This window comes from Cygnus olor, chromosome 1, assembly GCF_009769625.2.
Source record: "Cygnus olor isolate bCygOlo1 chromosome 1, bCygOlo1.pri.v2, whole genome shotgun sequence".
Taxonomy (NCBI): domain Eukaryota; kingdom Metazoa; phylum Chordata; class Aves; order Anseriformes; family Anatidae; genus Cygnus; species Cygnus olor.
This window is the reverse complement of record NC_049169.1, coordinates 168,844,335-168,869,111: the sequence shown is the minus strand read 5'-3', so window position 1 is coordinate 168,869,111 and position 24,777 is coordinate 168,844,335. Positions and strand designations below refer to the sequence as shown.

General features: G+C 41.8%; 1 long non-coding RNA gene across 2 annotated transcripts; it reads right to left on the bottom strand.

Moving 5' to 3' along the window:
• Positions 1-1,935: 1,935 nt before the first annotated feature.
• LOC121061594 lies at positions 1,936-4,668 on the bottom strand. 2 transcript variants are annotated; one of them, XR_005815176.1, is made up of 4 exons: positions 4,045-4,668; positions 3,648-3,719; positions 2,445-2,650; positions 1,936-2,257 (listed from the first exon to the last, which is right to left on the bottom strand). It is a non-coding gene; the product is annotated as an uncharacterized LOC121061594 (long non-coding RNA). The 2 variants fall into 2 exon arrangements; XR_005815175.1 differs by having other exon boundaries at positions 1,936-2,650.
• Positions 4,669-24,777: the final 20,109 nt, after the last annotated feature.

Below are 24,777 nucleotides of genomic sequence, written 5' to 3'. Positions count from 1 at the left end.
AGATTATTATTACATTCTGAACAAAACACAGAAATGCTGCAGAATGTCCCTCCCCCAAAAACAAAATAACAAAAAAAAGAAAACAAGCCCCAAAAAGTCAAAAAACAACCAACCAAACAAATATTCATACCTAAGGTGTAGTTTTGTTTTTGTTTTTCAGACACTCTGACTCATTCCTCAAGGAGTCCTTAATGGAATGTAGACTATTATTTTTTTTTTTCTCGTTAATTCTTTTCCTTGCTTATCACTTAACCAATTACAATTAGGAGAGTCCAGGTGGTAATCAAGCTAGTATGAAATTGTTTTCATGGAATAATTTCAATGGATGTTACACGGTAATTACCACTCTAACATTAGCATTAACAGCAGGGATAATTGACTGAAGTTGCTGTCCCTAGTCCAAGATGACCCTGTTTATTTCCTACCTGAACAAGCAGAATGGTACTTTTTTGTTTGTTTGTTTGTTTGACATTCATGCACATTTATAGCAGTAAGCACTTCAAAGAAAAAAAAATAAAATGTTTTTAAGATCAAGTCAGAGATAATATAAATGTTTTAAAAATGCTAACCTTCTGCTTATAAAAACACAATATTAGCAGAATATTAATTTCCTGAGTTTCACGCAGCAGTTTAATTACCTTCTGAGAGATAAATTAACACATTTCAATAAAAATCTTAATCTGGGCCTTGACCTGAATCTCAGAAAAGGAAGAATATGCAAGATGCTTTTGCACTACTCTAGTCCTGCATTATAAATAACACTGAGCTTCTACATACATAGGAATGCATGTTTTTGAAAACTTCAGTGACCTTTCTGGCAGACATCAGCTGTGACCCAAGACTGTACAAGTTCTTTTACTTTCCCTGGACATATACCTTGCTCTCAGAAGAGGATTTCTTTAGGAAAACTTAAAGAACTCAATATTTTGCCTTCTTTCCCAGGTTGTGACTTTTACTATACACTTGTTCACAGAAAATGAACAATATTGGCTTCAGCATCAAACCTGGTATACAGTGGTTGTTTCTGGCTACAAACTGGATGCTGGTTGAGACATCAATTGCTATCATTGGACCCTGGTAGTTAAGCAAATTTCAGCTCCTGTAGCAATTTGTTTGTTCAGTACACACATCAGCTGCCACATGACAGTGTTGTGGCAAATGCTCTCAAAAGCTTTCTGAAGTTGAGATAGACATATTGCTGTTTATTTCTTCTTGTAGCCAGTCATTTAACTATAGAAAAAAAAATGTCAAGAAAGCTAGCCACTCATTGGCTGATTGGGCTAATTGTAAGAAATGCAATGTGAAAACTTTCTGAATTGTTTTCACAAAGCTATGCTACCCTTGCAGCAGAAGTATAAGCAGCTGGATAATGTCACGAGGATAAGGGTCTTTTACAGGGTGACTCTTGTAGTTTATCTCCAGAAAGCCAGATCTATTTTATCCTTTTGGCTGTACAGCATGCAACAGAGATCACCACAATGTTTTCAGTTATATTTTTCCCTCATATCTGGTTGTAGACATTTAACAGACCCTTCTCCAATTCTATATTGGAGTTCTGCGCAGCCAAGGAACTCCTTTACAGAAAGTGTAAATTCCCTTCCTCTTCTTCCTTGCCTATCCTCCACAAATATCCTGTACCAATCTATAACAGTGCGCAGGTCATTCTATCACACCAGGTCACTGGGATTCCAGTGATTTATAAACTTCAGACTGTGCATGGCCTTCCAGTTCTTCATGTTTGTTTCCCAACTACTATTTATTAGCTTAATGATAGTTCTGCAGGTAGCTTGAAGAAAGCAAGAAAATACCTTCCTTTTCTGAGAGGAAATGTGAAAATCTTCCTGTTACCTTTCTAAGTACCTCTTTTGTCATGTTTTAATCAATTATTTCAGGGCTTGGTGCTCACCTCTCATTAAAAGCATTTAAAAGCACCTCTAATTAAAAGCAATTAAAAGCATTTGCACTGGGTTAGCACGTTTGTACACAAATACATTCTCCCCAATTTCTATTAGTTGTATTCCATCTCTTCCCAGTGGTACTCCTTAATCTTCAAATGAAGTACAATCATCAAAGAAGTCAAAACTCTTATAGTGACACTGAATATGCAGTCAGGCGTTGGTCTGACATCACTGTCTGTTCCTACCCAGCTCTCCTTAATCAGAAGGATTACAGAAGATAACTCTCAAGAGCCTGTTGCTCTCATCCGTGCCACCGGAGACCCTTGACCTGTTCAGTGTTTTTCCTCTGTACATCGCTACTGCTCATATGGATAAGAAAAAAGGGGTAATTGGAACATCAGGAAGTGACTGGATGATCCTTAGAAGTTTCTATCTGCAAGATCATGGATATTGATTTTTGAAAGTAGGAAACTTCCCCAGAACGATAGATCACCCTGGAAAGCAGCTGCCTCTGTGCTATTCGGAATGAAATCACCAAACACTCACCTTTCTCTTTTCTTCTTTGCACAGGTTCACATCCAATGACCTGAATTACCCAGTCAAGAAACTGCTCAAGATGGAACTCATTCTTCCCACTCAATTCCAAGGGCTTTGAATCTTCCTTCTAGCCTTTTAGGAACTGCCAAATCCAACAGCCCAATAGAGGTGAGACTGTTGCATCTCCATGTTCCTACGCACTGCCAGCTGTGAGGCTGAGAACATATTTTGAGTAAGCACACAGGCTTGATACATACATTCATATATACAAAGCTGACCATAGAGATCAACACAGAGAGAAAATATAGTGCTTATGCAAACACAGACAGCATCAACAACCTCATCATGCTCCCCTCTCTGGCTAATCAGGGTGAAATTCAGTCAGTGGAGAATATATAGATACATATATATATATATACACATAATAATAATAATAATAATAATAAAATATATATATGCAATGCAGATCCCTCCAGTAACTTGTCTTAGATGTTCAGGCTATCCAGTAGCTGGTCCTTGGATACCAGATCTCCCTCGACATATCAGTCTGCAAGGCCTGCAGCCCCATTCTAGTTGTTCGTGCTGAAACCTCTTTGCACACATACAGGCACAGATACACTCAAATGCTATGGATCCCTCCAGGAACCGGTCTTAGACACTGAGTCTGAATGCTGAATGCCCTGGTCTGCCAGTTACCTCATACACAAATAAGCACGCACACATGGAAATGGATCTCTCTGCTACTTGGCCTGCGCCTGTGGCCTTATCAGTAGACAATCCCAGAATCCACAGTCTCCCACTAGCTGGCTTTCATCTTCTGGTTCTTCCAGTAGGCAGCTATGAGACCCTCTGGCTTTGCAGGTTTCTGGTCTAGATTTACTCCAATACTTATCTCTAAATTCTGTTATCTTACTCAGTGGCTACTTCACAGCTTTCTTCTTGCTAACAATCACACACTGACTTATACACCCCCACAATATGTACAAACTCCAGTTTCTCCAGTTTATGGCATGCCAGACACACAAGCCTATATAATCTGTGGCCATTTTATAGCAGCTGTCACTTAGACCCCAACCATACACGCATATGCACATGGAATAGAGAGCATTATCACCAAGGGAAATAGTTATAGATGAATTTGGCAGTAAGAAAGAACAGATTCCATTGATCAGATGCAAGGCACAGATGTGACTGGCACCTTATATCTTTTACCTCTGTTTTCCCATGCTGGTTCCTCTCCAAACTAACTTGTTCCCTTCCTGTTCCTGACTTTGGTCCATTTCCCTAAAAAAACACATAAGTCTTTTACAACCCCAAGATTCTCTTCTCCTGCATCACCCCTGTAGTTAGTAACTTCGCTCAGTCCATAAGGTGACCTGGAGTGCAGTTTACAGCTCTACTAATGCATGTTAATGTCTTTCACAGCTGGACAATTGGCTGATAGCTGTGAAAACCATGGGGCAACCTGGGCCAGGGTATTCAGTCAGCTCCAGTTAGTTTACAGGTATTCTATCAACTGTCATTATTCCTCTGTGCTCCATTATGGGTTTTGAGATGAGCTTTTAATCACATAATCTAACATAAGACAACAGCTGAAATCCAGTAATACCTTTATCCTGAAATCCTTTTTCCTGTTACAAAAGGTCACAATTATCCGTATTTCAGAGAGTTCTTTGCAGTAACCATACCCTTCCTCTTAGTTGTACTGAGTTTAAGCTCTTTCTTATGCAATGTCTTGTCTATTTCCTTTTCATCATCCCAGGTGCAGTCAATCCTGATCATGTTTTTTCTAATACAGTGCCAAGTGAAGGAGCTCCATCTGTATCAGGGGATGTGTGCTGCAGGTGAGATCAGCGTCATTGTTCCCAGCATCAGGGAGGAGAAGCAGGCATTCCCTGCAGCATGAGAATAGGATGGTGGCACCCTGTGCCAGGTGTTCTTAATTCATAGAGGCTATCAAAGGACTTGATCTGGCCATATCGAGTAGGGCTGGGTGTGATGTTCCTTGGTGCATAGTAACCACTACAAGTTTTTTCTGTAACCAGCACCTACCTCCTTTTGCTTTATCAGTGCATTACTGGCATATTAACAGCATTTAAAATAGTTCAATTTTGGGACCCTCACTACAAGAATGACATCGAGGCCTCAGAGCATGTCTGGAGAAGGGCTACAAAGCTGGTGAAGGGCCTGGAACACAACTCCTATGGGCTATGGCTGAGGGAACTGGGGCTGTTTAGTCTGGAGAAGAGGAGGCTCAGGGGAGACCTTATTGCTCTCTACAGCTACCTGAAAGGAAGTTGTGGGGAGCTGGGGGTCAGCCTCTTCTTGCAGATAACCAGCAAAAGTACTAGAGAAAATGGCCTCAAGTTGTGCTAGAGAAGGTTTAGGTTGGAAATTAGGAGACATTTCTTCTCAGAAAGAGTGGTCAGGCATTGGAATGGGTTGCCCAGGGAGGTGGTGGTGTCACCATCCCTGAGGGTGTTTAAGGAAAGGCTGGATGTTGTGCTTAGTGACATGGTTTAGTGGGTGATATTGGTAGTAGGGTGATGATTGGACCAGATGATCTTGAAGGTGTTTTCCAACCTTAACGATTTTATGATTCTATGATTTCTCATATTTACACATAGAGTTTGCATCACTTCGGGTCACTGGTACTTTCTGGTGCCAGATAAGTTGGAAGCCAGCTCTGAGTTTACTCTACAAGGTTCTCTGTTTGGCAGGGAATTTCCCATATTGTCTGTTAATTCCTGGACTTGATTCACTTTTCTTGTAATCACGGTGGGTACTGCTACACACTTCTTCTTCCCATGCTGCCAGTCTGCAAACTTATGATATTACGTAAGAGAAGTAAATGTTGGTAAAAATTTAGATAAAAAAGTCATATTACAAGTTATGATATCTCCAGTTGAAGTGTTTTTTTTTTTTTTTTAGTGTGTTTTTCATGTGTTGTCTTTGCTATTAGATGTAACAAAATCTAGATTAAAAAATCTTCTACCAGCATAACTACAATTGAAAAAAAAAATCCTACATGTGTATTCATGCACACACATCACATTGTTTTGTTGGAGAAACTCTTTGTAGAGACACAGAAGTTGTAACTGTACTCATACTGTAAATTCTTTCCAGAACTGAAATATAAATAGGCGTATTTCAACCCTTGCCTAATGTATACTTATTCTACTCCAACTAGCAATTTTCTGAACAATTCCTAAGCACGCTCTGGCATTTAATATGTACAGGAGCCATTTCCAATAGGGCTTTACATATAGCCATCATAGTTCGGAGGCAGAAAAAAGTTTATTACTTTAGATGAAGACTGATCTGTGCCAACTAGCCACTGCCCAGGAGCCTTCCCAAGCATGCTTTCTACTATACCTGTAGCCAAAAATGCCAACAAAAGAGTACCTTTGGTGATTTAACTTTTAAGTGCTTTACTGTTGGTATAGACCATGTCATCATTAGGTGTGTTCTGACAAAATAACTAACCTGGCAAAAAACATGTGTGACCTTTTCTTTTCTTTTCTTTTCTTTTCTTTTCTTTTCTTTTCTTTTCTTTTCTTTTCTTTTCTTTTCTTTTCTTTTCTTTTCTTTTCTTTTCTTTTCTCTTCTTTTCTCTTCTTTTCTCTTCTTTTCTCTTTTATTTTTCTTTTATTTTCTTTTCTTTTATTTTATTTCTTTTCCCCTCCCCTCCCCTCCCCTTTACTCTACTTTACTTTTTTATTTATTTTATTTTATTTTATTTATTTTGTTTTATTTTATTTTATTATTATTTTTTAAACTCGGAGTGTCCCTAATTCTGGGGGGATTGAGGAAGTGAAGAAGAGAGTGAAAGAGAGAGAAAGAGAATAATTTTCTTTAAGCATTACATTCAAAACTAGATAATCATAGAACCATTAAGGTTGGAAAAGACCTCCAAGATCGTCTGGTCAACCCATCCTCCTACCATGATGGAGCAGGATAATAGAGTGATCATGAAGTAGCAGTGGAGACGAAGTGCTGTAGACTGACCACAACCCCCATTCCCCCGTTCCCCTGTGCCACTCATGGCGAGGTGGAAGAGGGTGGATGGGTGGAAGGCGTTTTCTGTTTCTTTCCTTTATTTCTCAGTTCTCTATCTTGTTAGTAATAAGCAATAAATCTTACTACCTCCCTCCTCTGAGTCTGTTTTGTTTGTCATGATAATCGTTGAGCAATCTCCCCATCTTTATCTCAACCCTTGAGCCTTTTGCATCGTATTTTCTCCCCTTTTCCTTTTGAGGAGAGGGAGTGAGAGAGCGGCTGAGGTAGAACTCAGCTGCCCACCCAAGTAAAACCACCACAAACAGCAGCTGGGAGAGTGAGGAGTGAGAACCAGTCCCGCAGCACCCAAGGTCAGTGCAGAAGGAGGGCAGGAGGTGCTCCAGGTTCTGGAGCAGAAATTCCCCTGTGGCCTGTGGAGAGGCCCCTGGTGGAGCAGGCTGTCCCCCTGCAGCCCATGGGTCCCACGTGGAGCAGATCTCCACGCTGTAGCCCGTGGAGGAGCCCCTGGTGGAGCAGGTGGATGTGGCCTGGAGGAGGCTGCGGCCCATGGAGAGCCCCCATAGGATCAGGCTCCGGCTGGAGGTGCAGCCCATGAAGAGGAGCCCACACAGGAGCAGAGGGTCTGGGGGAACTGCCGCCCATGGGGGACCTGTGCTGGAGCAGTTTGCTCCTGACAGATGGACCTCATGGTGTAGACCCATGTTGGAGCACTTCTTGAAGAGCCACTGCCTGTGGGAAGCCCAAGTAATCTAGTCTGATAGTGATAGGCAATAAATTATATTAATCTCCCTATGTTGAGTGTGTTTTGCCCATTACAGTAGCTCATGAGTGATCTTCCCTGCTGTTAAGTCCATTCCATTGTATTTTCTTCCCCTATTTCTTTGAGGAGGAGGAGTGAGAGACCAGTTGTGGTGAAGTTCAGCTGCCCAGCAGGGTAAAACCACCACATAGCCCCAACACCAGTCTCACCAGGCACCTCCCTGGGGTCAGAGACTGGCCAAGATTGGGTAGGGATATGGGCCCTTGAGTGGGCCTAGCTCAGCAGAGCTCATGGCTGGACAGGGCAAGGCTGTGGGGAGCTGAAGACTGTCCCAGCTGCAGCCTTGCTGGGGTCAGGAGTTGATGGCTGTGGGAACTGATATGGGGTCCTGGCCTGTGTAGTGGTAGCATGGGGGACTGGTCAGGGACATTAGGGCTTATTGGTGTCTGGGGCCCTGACAGTTTTTACTTCTCAGCCTTCTAAAATTGCTTTTATTGCAATTGCTTGTAGTGCTTTTATTGCTGGAAACAGTTTGTTGTCATTGATGTTTGTATCAGTTTTCCATTATGGCCCTCAGCTTTTTTCTTTTGCAGATAATACTAAATTAGGAGGACCAGAGAGATCTGGACAAATCAGATGGCTGGGCAGTCACCAACCATATGAAATCTAACAAGATTAAGTTCTGCATTCTTACCTGGGACAGGGCAACTCTGGCTATACATACAGACTTGGGACAAGAGGCTGGAGAGCAGCCCTGCAGAAAAGGATTTGGAGGGTTTGGTCAATGGCAAGTTGAATGTGAGTCAACTGTGTGCCTTGGCAGCCAGGAGGGCCAACCATGCCCTGGGGTGCATCAAGCACAGCATTGCTAACTGGTCAAGGGAAGTGAGCGTCCCACTCTGCTCTGCTCTGGTGAAGCCTCACCTTGAGTAGTGTGTGCAGTTTGGGGCACGACAACATAAGAAGTACATAAAACTATTAGTGTCCAAAGGTGGCCTACACAGGTGGTGAAGGGTCTAAAGGGCAAAATGTATGAGGCTGAAGTCACTTTGTTTGTTCAGCTTAGAGACTAAGAAGTGACCTCATGGCAGCCTGCAGCTTCCTCATGAGGGGGTGCAGAGGAGCAGGTTCTGATTTCTGCTCTCTAGTGACCAGTGATAGGACCCAAGGGAATGTCATGAAGCTGCACCAGGCGAGGTTCAGGTTGGATGTCAGGAAAAGATCTTCACTGAGAGGGTGGTTGGGTACTGGAACAGGCTCCTTAGGCCAGTGGTCATGGCGTCAAGCCTGTCAGAGTTCAGAAAGCATTTGGACAATGCCATCAGACATATATTTTGATTTTTAGGTGGTTCTTTATGTAGCCAGGAGCTGGACTCAACGATACTTGTGGGTCCTTTCTAACTCAGGATATTCTGTGAAAACTGCTGGTGTGATGGTTCCTTGAGTTGCATGAGTCTGACTGACTGCTCTGCTAAATGCAACACTTTGCCCTTACTTCCACTGAATCCCATCCAGCTAGTTTCAGACCATTCCTCCGACCAGTCAGGATCCCTCTGAATCCAGTTTTTGTTCTCTGCAGAGCTTAAAGGTATCTCATTTGGATCGCTTTGAAATGAAAGAAACATCCTTCACTCTATGCCATTAATGAATAGGACCAGACCCACCTGTATCCTGGCAAGCATTGGTGATACATTACTACAACTGAGGAATTAATTATTCATAACTACTTCATCAAAGATGAGCTAATTTAACTAATTTATTCTAGTGTTTCCTTCCATTGATGAGCCTTTTACTCAGTTTCTGGGGAAGACTGTTCTTATAATTTCACATTCCTAAAAATGCATCAGGCATTCACATGAAGGGCTGAGTGACGATGTTGTTGAGGAAATGGTGGGAAAAGATATGAAAGTTATGCATGCTGTAATTTAAAAATGGAACCTTAATAATTTGAGCCCTCTTTAAATTTTCTTCACTGCTGTTTATAAGATTACTAATATGTTTATATTATATGTTATTCTTTAGCTTTCTTCATTTTTTTTTATCATCTTAAGAGAACAATATCAACCCTGTGTGTGGTTCCACTCTTATATTTCAGATTTTGGTCATAGCTGCAATGTATTCCCTGAAAGAGGTTGTCAAGACAGTGACTAATCATTGAAAACTTTTGTGGATAGTCTAGTATTATTCAAGATCAGAGCCTTAGAGAAAATGAACTGTTTCACAAGAAAGAAAAGAAAGTTCCTCTTTCCTGAAGAACTTTTATTTCTTATATTTTCCATTTTTATTTCAGTTGTAACATTTTCTGATGTGTCTATAGAGTAAAGATGAGACTCTACAGATGGTGGTCTTGAATCTTAAATGCAAAGGACTGAATCTCAACAGCAAGAAGAACATCAGATTTTACATCCTATCTCACGAACACAAGTGCAAGTAATACAAAACCATACAGATGAACAAATATTTTAAACTTTTTGTTCTGGGGCAGAGGGCACGTTTGAGATTAGCCACACAAATTTAGAAAATTTTTGCTACTTATGAGACAATTTCTTTTTTTTGATACAACTTTTTTTTTTTTTTTCTCATTATATGGAATTTTACCACCTCACCCTGTAAGGCAAGATGGACTTCTGCCTGACATGAATTTTTAAGTATTGATAAAAATAGACACATTTTTGCTGTCGATTCTCAGCATCTTATAGCTATTTCTATGTATTCAAGACCTGTAAAGGAGAAAGCAAAACTATTTGCTGACTTAGTTCCAATCAAGTCTATTAGCTGACATCACTACAAAATGTTATCCAAAGTAATCATTTACTGTGCTAAATGTCCAAACATAAATTTGAATAAGTCTACATAAGTACTGTTCTTCTCTGTGGGAAGCAGAAATATGGAACAAGCTGACACTTTAAGAAAACATTAAAATCCTGTAACCCTTGTATTACAGAATTTATTGGTAGCCATAGTCTGCAGTGAGGGAAGAAGCAGTGAGCAACTCATGTTATAAAGTTACATTCTCTTAATGAAATGAAAACTGAAAGTTACATTTCTGTAATTTCCTTGTGACTTCTCCAGTTGTTTGGTTTGGATTTTCTTCCTTGCAGAAAGGAAATCATATATCTCAGACAAAATTATTTCAGGGTAAACAGCTTTCAAGCAAAGACCTTTGACTCTGTATTGACCATCTGATAGAGAAGCCATTACAGAACTCATACTGCCAAGTTGCAGAATGAAAAATATCTACATAAACCATGCACAGCTTTGGTAGTTACACAGTTTACAATTGCCTAAATCATCAGTAATTTGAGCTGTGTATATTTGTGACTCAGAAGAACTCACTGGGTGGTAACTAATGAAAAAAACGTGGTAGACATCTCAACTGAATAAACTCAAAATCTTTGTTATTTTTGTCTGTCTTTAACAGGACTGACTTTTTTTTTTTTTTTTTTTTTCTGGAGTTTATAACCCCATTATATGAATATTTTTTAGGATTTTTTAAACTGTTGTCCCATTTATAAACTTTTATAACCAATGAATTCCTATTTCTTTTGAACCCTTCCCATGTCAGGTTGTCATTGTTCCTTCTATTACTAATATTCCAAAAAATATTTTCCATTTAAAAACAAACAAAAACATTTTCAGATATATTCTTTAGCTTAGTGCATAAACAAATGGCAGTGCTAGTAACAGGTTACAGTCATTGTACTAACCTGGTAAACCTTTCAGCTGAGAGTTTTCATGCTTTGAACATGTCTTGGTGTTTCTTTAATTTGGCTTATTTAGCTGTAACAAACAATAAAAAAAATAAAAATAAAAATAAAAATCAGGTGTTTAATGCAAAATTTGTTGTATTTTTGATTTATTTTGTATAATTAGGTGATATAAATACAATTGTTAAATAGACAATAGTAACAAGTAGCTGTTCCCAAAGTTACTTTTTCACCAAAGCTACAGATCACCAATTGTCAGTTATTCAAAGCTAAAGAAATGCAGACTTGATAACTGGAATAAAACCAGTTTAAGGGCAAAGAGAGCACCAAACAATTGTTGCACAATTGCATGTGGTTCATATGTAAAATGAACCATACACAGTGAGTTGGATGTAGCACAGAGTGGCAGTTCTATGAAATGTGTTAGAAAATGTATAAAAATAGCCCTAAGTGTGTCTTGGAGTATGGAGGAGGAAACCATCAATCTCCTCCCAAAACCGGGACAAGGGAACCCATGCATCAACACAACAGCCTCTTTGCCTGAGGCTGATTGTTGAGTGTTTGAACATCCCTGTCCCCCATTTTATCTTTATGAACACTCTGCAGACTTCCTTAGAGACCTAGAGGTGCAGAGGAAAGGTGAATGATGGAAATCAGGGTAGACACTGGGAAGTTTTTGTTGTTGTTGCTTTGTAAAGATTTTAATTTTATTATTAACAAGGTTTATATTAGTAAGATAATATGAGCTCTCAATGCTAGTACCATTTTATCTGGTTTATGAACAACCGCTTAATCTATTTTAGTTAGAATGCAGATTTAAAGTTGACCAATAATGTACTTGTATATATATGTATCAGATGTATTCACCTTTGTGGCCATAATTAGGTCTTGAGTGAAAAAACAGACAGTATATAGAAGTGAAGATTTCTGAACAGATTTTGGGTCTGTACTGAAGTGTGAATATCTTATACTTAGTGAGTCTGTCAAGAAAGCACCAGGGGTCTTCATCTCTATAAAATGTCATTATTTAACATTCATTATTCATAATTTTTCCTTTTAAAATGTCATTGAGAATAGACTGTGAATGTTCTTTCTAAACGATTTTTTTTCATTGAAACAAAAATTGGTCAAGAGAAAGATATATATTTTTTTCAACAAAATGTTACTATCTATAAATCTGGATTTATAAGTTACAGATAATAACAATATAAATGTATGTATGCAAAAAGAAAAGGAATCACAGAATCACAGAATCATCTAGGTTGGAAAAGACCTCCAAGATCACCCAGTCCAACCTCTGACCTAACACTAACAAGTCCTCCACTAAACCATATCACTAAGTTCAACATCTAAACGTCTCTTAAAGACCTCCAGGGATGGTGACTCAACCACTTCCCTGGGCAGCCCATTCCAATGCCTAACAACCCTTTCGGTAAAGAAGTTCTTCCTAATATCCAACATAAACCTCCCCTGGCGCAACTTTAGCCCATTCCCCCTCATCCTGTCACCAGGCATGTGGGAGAATAGACCAACCCCCACCTCTCTACAGCCTCCTTTAAGGTACTTATAGAGAGTGATAAGGTCTCCCCTGAGCCTCCTCTTCTCCAGGCTGAACAAGCCCAGCTCCCTCAGCCGCTCCTCGTAAGACTTGTTCTCCAGACCCCTCACCAGCTTTGTTGCCCTTCTCTGGACTCGCTCGAGCACCTCCATGTCCTCCTTGTAGCGAGGGGCCCAAAACTGTACACAGTACTCGAGGTGCGGCCTCACCAGAGCCGAGTACAGGGGGACAATCACTTCCCTAGACCTGCTGGCCACACTGTTTCTTATACAAGCCAGGATGCTGTTGGCCTTCTTGGCCACCCGAGCACACTGCTGGCTCATATTCAGCCAGCTATCAACCAGTACTCCCAGGTCCTTCTCTGCCAGGCAGCTTTCCAACCACTCATCTCCCAGCCTGTAGCGCTGCTTGGGGTTGTTATGCCCCAGGTGCAGGACCCGGCATTTGGCCTTGTTGAACTTCATACAGTTGACCTCAGCCCATCGGTCCAGCCTATCCAGATCCTCCTGCAGAGCCTTCCTACCCTCGAGCAGATCGACACACACACCTAACTTGGTGTCGTCTGCAAACTTACTGAGGGTGCACTCAATCCCCTCAACCACATCATCGATAAAGATATTAAAGAGGACTGGCCCCAGTACTGAGCCCTGGGGGTCTCCACTAGTGACCGGCCTCCAACTGGATTTGACTCCATTCACCACAACTCTTTGGGCCTGGCTGTCCAGCCAGTTTTTAACCCAAAGAAGCGTACGCCAGTCCAAGCCACGAGCAGCCAGTTTCTCGAGGAGAATGCTGTGGGAAACGGTGTCAAAAGCCTTACTGAAATCAAGGTAGACCACATCCACAGCCTTTCCCTCAGCCACCAAGTGCGTCACTTTGTCATGGAAGGAGACGGGGTTCGTCAAGCAGGACCTGCCTTTCATAAACCCATGCTGACTGGGCCTGATCGCCTGCTTGCCCTGCAAGTGCCGCGTGATGACACTGAAGATAATCTGCTCCATGAGCTTCCCTGGCACTGAGGTCAAACTAACAGGCCTATAGTTCCCCGGGTCTACCCTCTGACCCTTCTTGTAGATGGGCGTCACGTTTGCTAGCTGCCAGTCGACTGGGACCTCCCCTGATAGCCAGTACTGCCGATAAATGATGGAAAGTGGCTTGGCCAGCTCCTCCGCCAGTTCTCTCAGTACCCTCGGGTGGATCTCATCCGGCCCCATTGACTTGCGTACATCCAAGTGCTGTAGCAGGTCGCCAACCATTTCCTCATAGATAGTGAGGGCCACATCCTGCTCCCCATCCCCTTCCATCAGCTCAGGGTACTGGGTATCCAGAGAACAACCGGTTTTGCTGCTAAAGACTGAGGCAAAGAAGGCATTAAGCACCTCAGCTTTTTCCTCAGCTTTTGTAACTAAGTTTCCCCCCGCATCCAGTAAAGGATGGAGATTCTCCTTAGTCCTCCTTTTGGTGTTGATGTATTTGTAAAATCATTTTTTGTTATCTTTAACAGCAGTAGGCAGATTTAGCTCCAGATGAGCTTTGGCCCTTCTAATTTTGTCCCTGCACAGCCTCGCAACAGCCTTATAGTCCTCCTGAGTGGCCCGCCCTCTTCTCCAAAGGCTATAAACCCTCTTTTTTCTCCTAAGCTCGAACCACAACTCTCTGTTCAGCCAGGCCGGTCTTCTTCCGCGCCGGCTCATCTTTGGGCACGTGGGGACAGACCGCTCCTGAGCCATTAAGATTTCCTTCTTGAAGACTGCCCGGCCTTCCTGGACTCCTCTGCCCTTCAGAACCACCTCCCAAGGGACTCTGCCAACCAGTGTCCTGAACAGCTCAAAGTCAGCCCTCCGGAAGTTCAAGACAGAGGTCCCCTTCCTGACTTCGCCAAGAATAGAGAACTCTAACATTTCGTCGTCACTCTGCCCAAGACAGCTCCCGACCACCACATCTCCCACCAGTCCGTCACTGTTTGTGAACAGAAGGTCTAGCGGGGCACTTCCCCTGGTAGGCTCTCTAACCAGCTGCGTCAGGAAGCTATCTTCCACGCTCTCCAGAAACCTCCTAGACTGCTTGTTGTGCTTCCAGGATATGTCTGGGAAGTTGAAGTCCCCCACGAGAACAAGCACTGACGATTTCGCAGCTTCTGCCAGCTGCCTGTAGAACTCCTCATCCGTCTCCTCATCCTGGTTTGGCGGTCTATAACAGATCCCCACCAGGATGCTTGCCTTGTTGGCCCTCCTGCTGATCCTAACCCATAGGGACTCAACCTTATCATTCCCAGCCTCAAGCTCCACAACATCAAAACACTCTCTAATACAGGGAGCCACATCACCACCCCTTCTGTGCTGCCTGTCCCTTCTGAAGAGCCTGTAGCCAGACATTGCAGCACTCCAGTCATGAGAGTGGTCCCACCATGTTTCCGTGATGGCAACCAAGTCATAGCCTGCCTGCTGCACGATGGCTTCCAGCTCCTCTTGTTTGTTACCCATGCTGCGTGCATTAGTGTAGATGCACTTCAGTCGGGCCATTGTCTTCTCCCCCGGCCTTGCCATTGTTCCCCCTGGCACAGCTCCAACAGGCCTTATTTCAGCCCCGTCCCCCTTCTTACCCCCTTCTTACCCCCTTCTTACCTAGTTTAAAGCCCTCTCAATGAGCCCTGCCAGCTCCTGGGCTAGGATCTCTTTTCCCCTTAGAGATAGGGACCCGTCTGCGGCCATCAGGCCGGGTGCCGAGTAAAGTGCCCCGTGGTCAAAAAAAATAAGATTTCTGCATTGGCACCAGCCTCTGAGCCACGTGTTAATCAGGTGGGCTTTCCATGTCCTCTCTGTACCCCTCCCTGCCACTGTAGGGATGGACGAAAACACCACCTGTACTCCTGCTTCATCCACTAACCGTCCCAGTCCCCTAAAGTCCCATTTGATAGCATTCAGGCTTCTCTCATCAATATCATCACTGCCAGCCTGGACTATCAAAAGCAGATAGTAATCAGAGGGGCGAACCAGGTTGGGAAGCTTTCTGGCAACATCCCTGACCCCGGCCCCAGGGAGGCAGCAGACTTCCCTACGGGTAGGATCAGGCCGACAAATAGGGCCCTCTGTCCCCCTGAGAAGGGAATCACCTACAACAATTACCCTTCTGTCTTTCTTGGTGGAGGCAGTCTTGAGGCATGGAGTAGACCTCCTCGCCCTAGGCATTCTCCTGGGTAGACTTTCTACCTCATCGTCACTTACCGGTCTCTCAAGCTCTAGGGCCTCAAACCTGTTGTGTACGCACACCTGGGAAGGTGGGGGCAGTAGGGGGGGGCATCGCCTGCGAGGTCGAGAAGGGACCTGTCTCCATTCCTCCTCAACTCCTAGGTCCCCTCCCTCTGCCCGACAGGGCAGGGGGTCCACCCCGATTTGGGGTGTCTCACCCCGGTACCTCTCCTTCAGGCCTTGCAGGGAGTTGCTCCACCAGTCTATCTCCCGCTCACACTCCCTGATAGCCCTCAACCTCTCCACCTCCTCCCTAAGCTCTGACACCAGGCGGACCAGGTCGTCCACCTGCTCGCACCTCACACACACAGTATCTCTGCCTCCCTCAGATGGCAGCAACAGGCTCATACACTCCCTGCATCCAGAGACCTGAACTGCCGCATTTTTGAGTGGGCAGTTACTCTGGGTGGTTACAGACTTTCTAGAGAGAGCAGTCTGCCTGGTGTAGACCATTGCAGCCCAGCTAGCGGTCAACAGCCATTAGAGGAGTTGTTCGTATGGGTGGGGGGGGGAACGTTCTGCCCTCTCTGCCCTCCCTACTCGCCCTGCCTGCGCAAACTGCCGCGCCACTCCCTTCTGACGCGCCACGCCCTGTTTGCCCGCCCTGTTCACCGCGCTCCTGGTCGCTCACGCTCCCTAGGAGCTGCTTTTGAATGGACGGGGAGGGGGCGCTGCTGGCTCCGCCTACGCCTCATCAGCCTCCCTCGTGAGGGCTGCCGGGTCCTGGCAGCTCCCTCGAGTGGCCTCGAAACATCTGCCTGTGGATGGGAAGTAGTGAACGAATGTTATTTTGCTTTGCTTGTGCTCACAGCTTTTGTTTTACCACAATTAACCTTCAACAATGAACAATGAAAAATAAGAGTCCTTGTACTTTTTGCTGAGACCAATACCTGTGACTCCTCAGAGGCTTTGTGAACATTCTAAACTATATCTTAAAATGAAGCAGATTATCCAAATGTGGATAAGAACTGAGTGATTCAAAGTCACCCAGAATAAAAATATCTGAACACTTTTATTGGACTCTCAACCCTGAAGTGTCTCCAGACTTTGTACTAAGTGAAAAATCAAGCCAAGGAAATTTGACTGAAGTCAGTAAGAATTATTCACATACAGTACTCAGGGAGTTGTACTGAAGGGGATCATAATACAAGGAATTAACCATTGTTTCTTAATCAGACAGGTATACACCTCTGTTTTTCCACTTCTTCACAGTTTCACACAAAGTCCATCTTAGTCAGTGGGGCCTAGCTAATGTAGCCAGTATCTATGCTTTTAATAACCATGTCCTGATTTTACCCAGGGCAGAATTCATGTCAGCTAGTCCTGTGTACTGAGCTTAACTGAGATGGATTTTGTTGAGGTATTAAATCTCACAGTCTGGTCCAAAGAGACCAAAGGTGAAAATTGAAATGGATATATGTTTATAACCATTGTAACATATGATTTAAGTTGTATCTTAGAGCAAATACAATAAGAGGTTGAGCCTTGCAAGAAACCATGCAAGTGGAGTGATGACCCAACCCGAGCTGTCTTTGGCATCCAGTAACTCAGGTTGTAATACAACATGCAACCACTACTGTCCTGAGTGACCACCATAAGAGATGAAGCCCAACTCATGCAGTAAATGGACTCAATGGATTTTTATGGAAATTTGATGGGAGTGGCCCATAGAATAAGAGAATTATATATGAGTATGTATAAAAGGATGGGGAGGGGCATAGTGGTTTATAAGAATGTGTTGCGTAGTACAGGACCTGAGCATGATACAAAAGAGATGTGATAAGAGGTAGATGTTGTACTGAGCCTGTCTGGGGTGGAGTTATTTTCTTCATAGCAGCCTGTATGGTGTTTTAATTAGTAACAACCCAATTGACCCAAAATGACCAAGGCGATATTCCATGCTGTATGATGTTCTGCTCAGAAATAGAAGTTCAAGAAAAGGAGGAAGAAGGGGGAATATTCATGGTCATGGCTCTTTTCTTCATAAGTAAATGTTATGTGGTCTGGGGCCCAGTTTTTCAGGAAAATCCTAAACATCTGCTTCCCTATGGGAAGAACTAAATGATTTCACTTCTGAGTGAGTGGAAATGTGGGTGTTTGATTCCTGGCCAGGGTCAACCCACCACAAACTGTGAAATATAAGATTTCATTCTAAGTTAGTTACCTACATTTTGTTCAGAGGGCATTTCACCTTACCCTGAATGTTTAACATATACGAGAAGAGTCATTCTCTGGTGTTTTGTGAAACTATAGGTATATTTGAAAGCTAACATAGAGTAGAATCTGATCTTACTTTGAATAAGGGTAAAAAAAATGAAGTCCTTTTTTTACTATTTGTTAATGGCAATCTTACACTTAGGTCATAGTACTGAGAATAAATAATAAGCATTTTAAAAGTCTGGAACAGACAAGGACAAAAGGTGTGTTTCTTCTGTCATTCACAGTAATGAACATTAACAAGCTTACAAACACCTTTTAGGTGAGAGAGTATTTCAGGTGGGAAGGTCTTATATCACACATTAATGAAGATATTATTATATTAAAAATTACATATATATATTAGATATAGCTAAAAACTACCTGTCATGCACAAAAACAGTTTTAAGAAACCAGAAGTTCATCATGAAGCTTGGAACAGAAAACAGATAAATAATAGGAAATATACTTAAAAAATTTTGGAGCAGGGGTCTACTTGAACAGACAGCAGAGGGGAAGGAAAAGCAACAGAATTTAATTCTACTCAACATTTTTTTTTTTTTTTTGTATTTCTAATACAGGACCTCTGGACAAATTTCTAATAAATGTTGATTCTTAACAAAGATCTATCTAATCCAAGTGTTCCACTAATTATGGTCAAATATATTTCCCAGGAAAAGCATAACTATAAACCAAGTACATAGTGACAGATAGTAATATCCTTTAGATTTAGTGAACTTCAGTGAGCCCTATGAAAAAGAAATTTTCTGAACTGGTGTTGACATATTTGCATTGAAAAGCTCTGCAAGTTTTCTTTTTTCTATGAATTTGTCTAACTGCTTACTGAACTCATTTACACAATATAATTTGGTGTATCGTTGCTTAACTATAAATTGGTAAACTGGTGTGTGTTTTAACTTTCTTACTAGTACATTTGGCTTATATGACAATGCTGGGGGGGGGGGAGGGGGGGGAGGGAGCTGCTGGCCTTTGTGAGAAGTGTCTAGAAACCTCCCCAGGTTAGACAAAAGCCAGTTCCAACCAGCTCTAAAAAGGAACATGCAACTGTCCAAAGATGAAGTTGTCATCAAGGTATTTGGGGAATCTCCTGGACTTGTGTTTGTATCAGCTGTATGGTATCCCCAGTTCACATCTGTCAAGTTGAAATCTCCCAGAAGGACAAGGATGGCTGATCTAGAGGTATTTCTTAGTTCCTTAAAGAATAATTAATTGGTATTGTCATCCTGGCTGTGTGACTTATAGTAGACTCCTACAGTGACATCCGCTTTATTTGCTTGTTTCTTCATACTTACCCAGAGGCTCTCAACTATGTTACTGCCAACTGCAAGCACCATACAGTCCAGCCCCACCATTACATATGGTACCACATCCCCACCTCACCTATCCTGCCCATCCTTTCTGAAGAGCCTGTAGCCATACAACCTAACCAGTCACAGGACTCTTCCTCCCAAGGTTTCACTTATGCCAGTGATGTTGTGGCTCTAGGACTAAGCCAAGGTTTCTAGTTCCTCTTGTTTATTCCTCATGTTGAGTGCAACAGCGTCAAAACATTTCAAATTCCTCTAATGTACCCAGCACCATATGCTGTCCCACTGGTGGGCCTGTTTTCATCCCTTACCCTCTTCAAATCTAATTTAAAGTTCTTTCAATCAGCCCAGCTAGCTCCTGCTTCACTGTAGGAGGCTATAGATTAAGACATTTAAGCTTAGGTGTCTGTATGGAATTACCTATATCAGGCACAGGTTAGATTCAGTTTCCTAAGCATAAGGCCTCTAGCACCACTTGAGATATTCTAGAATATCTGATAAAATCTGTGTGGGCATGGCTGATATTGTAGGTCTACAGGAAACCATGCTCCTCCAGAAAAGCAACTGAAAAATAGGCAGATGACAATAGAGCATGTAAACGTCATCAGATTTAGGCAACTAAATGAAGCTGTAGCTGTTCAAATTACTGTAAAAGTTAATGGAGGTCTACAGCCCCCACACATCCATTTTCAGCAACTGAGTAAAGATCCAGACATCAGATATTAAGGAAATATAACCCTCTGCAGGGAAACATTTCAAGAACCCTGTAACAAGCAGCAGGAAACACAAAAGCCCTGGGTCAACCACCGTCAAGACTCCCAGGATTACAGGTGTATCAGAAAATTTTGAAGCCTTGAACTGTGTTTCTCATGAGCTAAATCTCCGAGAGATTCCACTAGAGTAAAACAGAAGACAAAATTCAGGAAATCAGTAGTATTTAAAAGACCCCTTTCTGCAGTTCATCAGTTATTCATGCTTTATCTGAAAATGCTAAAGCTATCATTGAAAACCTTGTTCTAGAGTTTCCTAAATTATTCCCTTCCTACTCCAGATGTGGCCTCACCTGTGCTGAATAGAGAGGAAACATGAAATCTCTCAACATGCTAGTAATGCCCTTCCTAATACAGCCAAAGAGTCTATTGTCATTCTTTGTTCTAAGGACACTTTGCTGGCTCATGTTTAGCTGCTTCTTGAAATTGCTGTCCAGCCTATTGGCCTGCAGTCTGTCCTACTGCCTAGGGTTATTTATCCTTGATTTGGGTGATTTGTATGTAGGACTAGAAGGTGTTTTTTTAAGTTTGCTGATGATACTAAACTATGAGGAGTTGTTGACTCTGGAAGGGCCTTGCAGAGAGATCTGGACAAATTGGAGAGCTGGACAATCACCAATCACATGAAGTTTAACAACAGCAAGTGCCGGGTCCTGCACCTGGGACGGGGCAACCCTGGCTGTACATACAGACCGGGTGACGAGACGCTGGAGAGCAGCCCCGCAGAGAGGGATCTGGGGGTTGTGGTTGACAGCAAGTAGAATATGAGCCAGCAGTGTGCCCTGGCACCCAGGAGGGCCAACCGTATCCTGGGATGCATCAAGCACGGCATTGCTAGTCGGTCGAGGGAAGTGATTGTCCCGCTCTACTCTGCGCTGGTGCGGCCTCACCTCGAGTACTGTGTGCAGTTTTGGGCACCACAGTACAAAAACGACATGAAACTGTTGGAGAGTGTCCAGAGAAGGGCTACAAAGATGGTGAAGGACTTTGAGGGGAAGACATACAAGGAGCGGCTGAGGTCACATGGTTTGTTCAGCCTGGAGAAGAGGAGGCTGAGGGAAGACCTCATCACAGTCTACAGTTTCCTCACGATCGGGTATGGAGGGGCAGGTGCCGATCTCTTTTCTCTGGTGACCAGTGATAGGACCTGAGGGAATGGAGTCAAGCTGGAGTCAAGAATGGAGTCAAGGGGAGGTTCAGACTGGATATCAGAAAAAACTTCTTCACTGAGAGGGTGGTCACGCACTGGAAAAAGCTCTGCAGGGAAGTAGTCATGGCAACAAGCCTGTCAGAATTTAAGAAATGTTTGGACTGTGCTCTCAGTAATATGGTCTGAATTCTGATTTTTGGGTAGACCTGTGTGGTGCCAGGAGTTGGACTCGATGATCCTTACGGGTCCCTTCCAACTTGGGATACTCTATGATTCTATGATCCTTAGGTTCAGGACCTTGCATTTCCCTGTGTTGAATTTGCAGACATTCCTGTTAGCTCACATATCCAACCTGTTAAGATCCATCTGAGTGGCAGTACAACCATTTGGTATATCATCAGCTTCTCCCCATCTTTTGTTATCTACTCACTTGCTGAGACTGCACCATTACATTGGTCAGATTGTTCCATTCTATGTTAGACTGTAAAGGGAAATGGAACTGGACAGTGACTGGGTTGGAGACTGTTTGCTCCTCAATAATTGCCGCTCTTCCCGTTGGTAGGTTCAGATTAGGAACAAGACTGATCATGTTATTCTGAAGACAGGTCTTGTTGCCTTTCCTCATCTCACCTGGTTAGAATTCACTAGTGATCATGCACGTAACCTCATGCTTGCAATCCACAAACCTACACATATCCATGAGTCCCTCAAACCCTTAACCAAACCTGAATTCTGTACCGGATTCATGCCCAGATCTTGGAACCCAGTATCTTCAGTTTCAACCTTGGATCTTTCCAGATTCTGGTCTCCTGTTACTCAAAGGATTGAGTTCAGCTTGAGTTTGGTAGTGCATCATATTCCTCCCTCTGCCTGCTTCCTACCCACAGAATAGAGGGTATGAATACAGAAAATGGTACACAGCAACAAACAATAAATGGGCAAGTGTAAGATTTAGTAAGAATATAAAAAGAAGATACAACAGACTGTGGTGATCAGGCATGGGAAATGGCCAGACTAATGTCCTGACCATCAACTCATTATAGAGGATCAGTCTCTTATCTCCCCTCCTCATCTTGCTACCCCCCTCTCTCCACCCCACCCCACCCCCACCCCCCACCCCCCATTTCTTTTTCCACCTTTTGTCCTTCTGTTAAACATTCAGTACTGTTTTTCACATGCCAACAATCCCCTTAGGAGATCCCATTATACATTTTACACAATACCACAAGATCTCTCAAAAATCTCATAGGAAGTCTGCTTCTTCTCACAAGATCTATGATAATCTGGTTCACCTCCTTCTTACCAGGTTATAGTTAAGGAGTTCCTTCAGTGGCTCTTCAAGTGACTTCTTATTGTCTCTATCAGCTCCTACTCATATCAGGAACTAATGATTTGTGCAAATATTGAAAACACTTTTCAGAGTAATATTTTATTTCATATTCTCCAACACAATCTTTTCTGAGTAAAGACTTCTAACTTAGTAGAGGACCAAAAGATACATCCATTAGATGCATGCCACACTCTCCCTTCCACCTGATGAATAGAATTGAAAATACCCCTTTAAACACTAGCATTTGTATCTTCCTTCTCTTTTTATTGCCATGTTCAAAAATAGAAATTTGTTTCCATGCTGTGACATTTCAAGATACAATAAGAAAAAGTAATAACAAGTAATCAGTACTGACAGGATGATCTTTTTTATATAAAGTCATAGCTGTATCAATCATTTGTTAACAGGAACTTGTCCCCGCTGACATATTATAACTGTTGTTTTGTAGCTAATTGCATTAATAAGAAAACAAACAAAAAATTAAAGAAAAAAAAAAAAACAGAAGGGAATTACAGCAAGTAACAGAAAATTTGAATTAAACAAAAATCATTATGATAAGATTTATTTCAAACATAACTGAACAGACATGAACTCTGGGTTAATTGACACTATAAATGATAGAGATGGTGACTGCAAGTAGTACTAAAGAGGGCTCCTGTTTCATAAGTGTAATGAACAGGCTTTTTAAATTGGTGACAACCTTAACTCAGTGTCAGAATAAAGCTTACAGTTCAATGATAATCCATGATGGGTAACAGATCTTTTCTACATCAATAAAAATCATTCTTGTGTTCATTACTTTTTTACTTCTATGCATATTGGGGTTTTCTTTCTCTTTCTTTCTTTCTTCCTTCCTTCTTTCTTTCTTTCTTTCTTTCTTTCTTTCTTTCTTTCTTTCTTTCTTTCTTTCTTTCTTTCATTTGGCAAGGTATGAAAAACTATATCCTCTTTTCATTTAGGCAGCATATAAATAAGCACATAAATAAGACCACCATGTGTTAAAGTTTAAAAAGACCACATATTTCTGTCTCTATCTTCTGCAGCATAAGCATAAGTCTTAGGACAATAGTTTCTGAGTTGGGATGGAAGAAATTGTTTAAAATGTCACAAAATATTGTGATAAAAGATAAATTTTAAAATTTTAAATTTTAAAGTAACAAATATATATATATTTAACATTCCTCATCTTAATTTCTTACAGTGAAAAACAGTGGTGAAAGTAAAGTACAAGGATATCAAAAATGTGCTTTCAACATGTTTCTCTACTAAACATATATTTAAAAAAAAATGGAAAATGCCAAAGACTCTAAGACATAAAAAAATAACACTTCTTAGGAAAATTCAGTTTTTACTAGACTGGTACCAAGTTTTTAGAGGAAAATGATTTTTAAAGGTTTATAGTTTCTTTATGATTTAAAAAACATGCTAATATGATGTCTATATAATTGCATATATTGTCTATATAATTGCATATAATTCTGCCAGCAGCAACTTGTATATTTCCCATTACCGCTAATAGCAGTTGCATACATAAATCTGATCTGAAGGGAGAAAAGATCTCCAGTTTTTGAATATTTAAGCACTAGACTATAGCCAGTCTTCAGAAGTCATAACACTTCACTGAGTAAATTACCTTTTAACCATTTCGTAATGGTGAATTTTTAACTTCTCAAGCAAAAACCCTCTACTTAGTTCATAGTTTTGATTTCCAATTCTGTTCTAAACCATTACTGTCATTACCAATCTGGTTCAGCTAAATGATTACATAGTTCTCAACTCTGATTATCATTTCTCTGAAGTAAAGGTAAGGTTGCACAGCGTGTTGGTAGCATGATCATGTCTCTGTTTAGTGAAATTCACCAAAATAATGCTGGGAACAAGATTAACATACTTGAATCATTCACACATGGCAGAAAACCTCATATAAGAAATAATTGTATTGTGAGGTACCTGCAATATTTCTTCCAAGTCTTTCCCTTGGGGTCTGACTTTGCAGCCAAATAGAGTAAAAAACAAGCAAACGAAAACAAAAACAAACAAAAAAAGAACAGATGAAACACAGTATTTTGTGCTAAGAAGATGGCATTGCTAGTTTGCTAGTTTAGCTGATTTGTTTTTGTTTTTGTTTTTCATTTGACTATCCAAATTACAGCTGGAGTGTGTTTTTTATTTCAAGTAACATTTTTGCAGATTTGTCAGAAAGCTTAAAGAAATTAATATCTAACGTTAAGAATTCTTCTTTCCAATTTTCCCTTTCTTCCAGTATTATTACAAT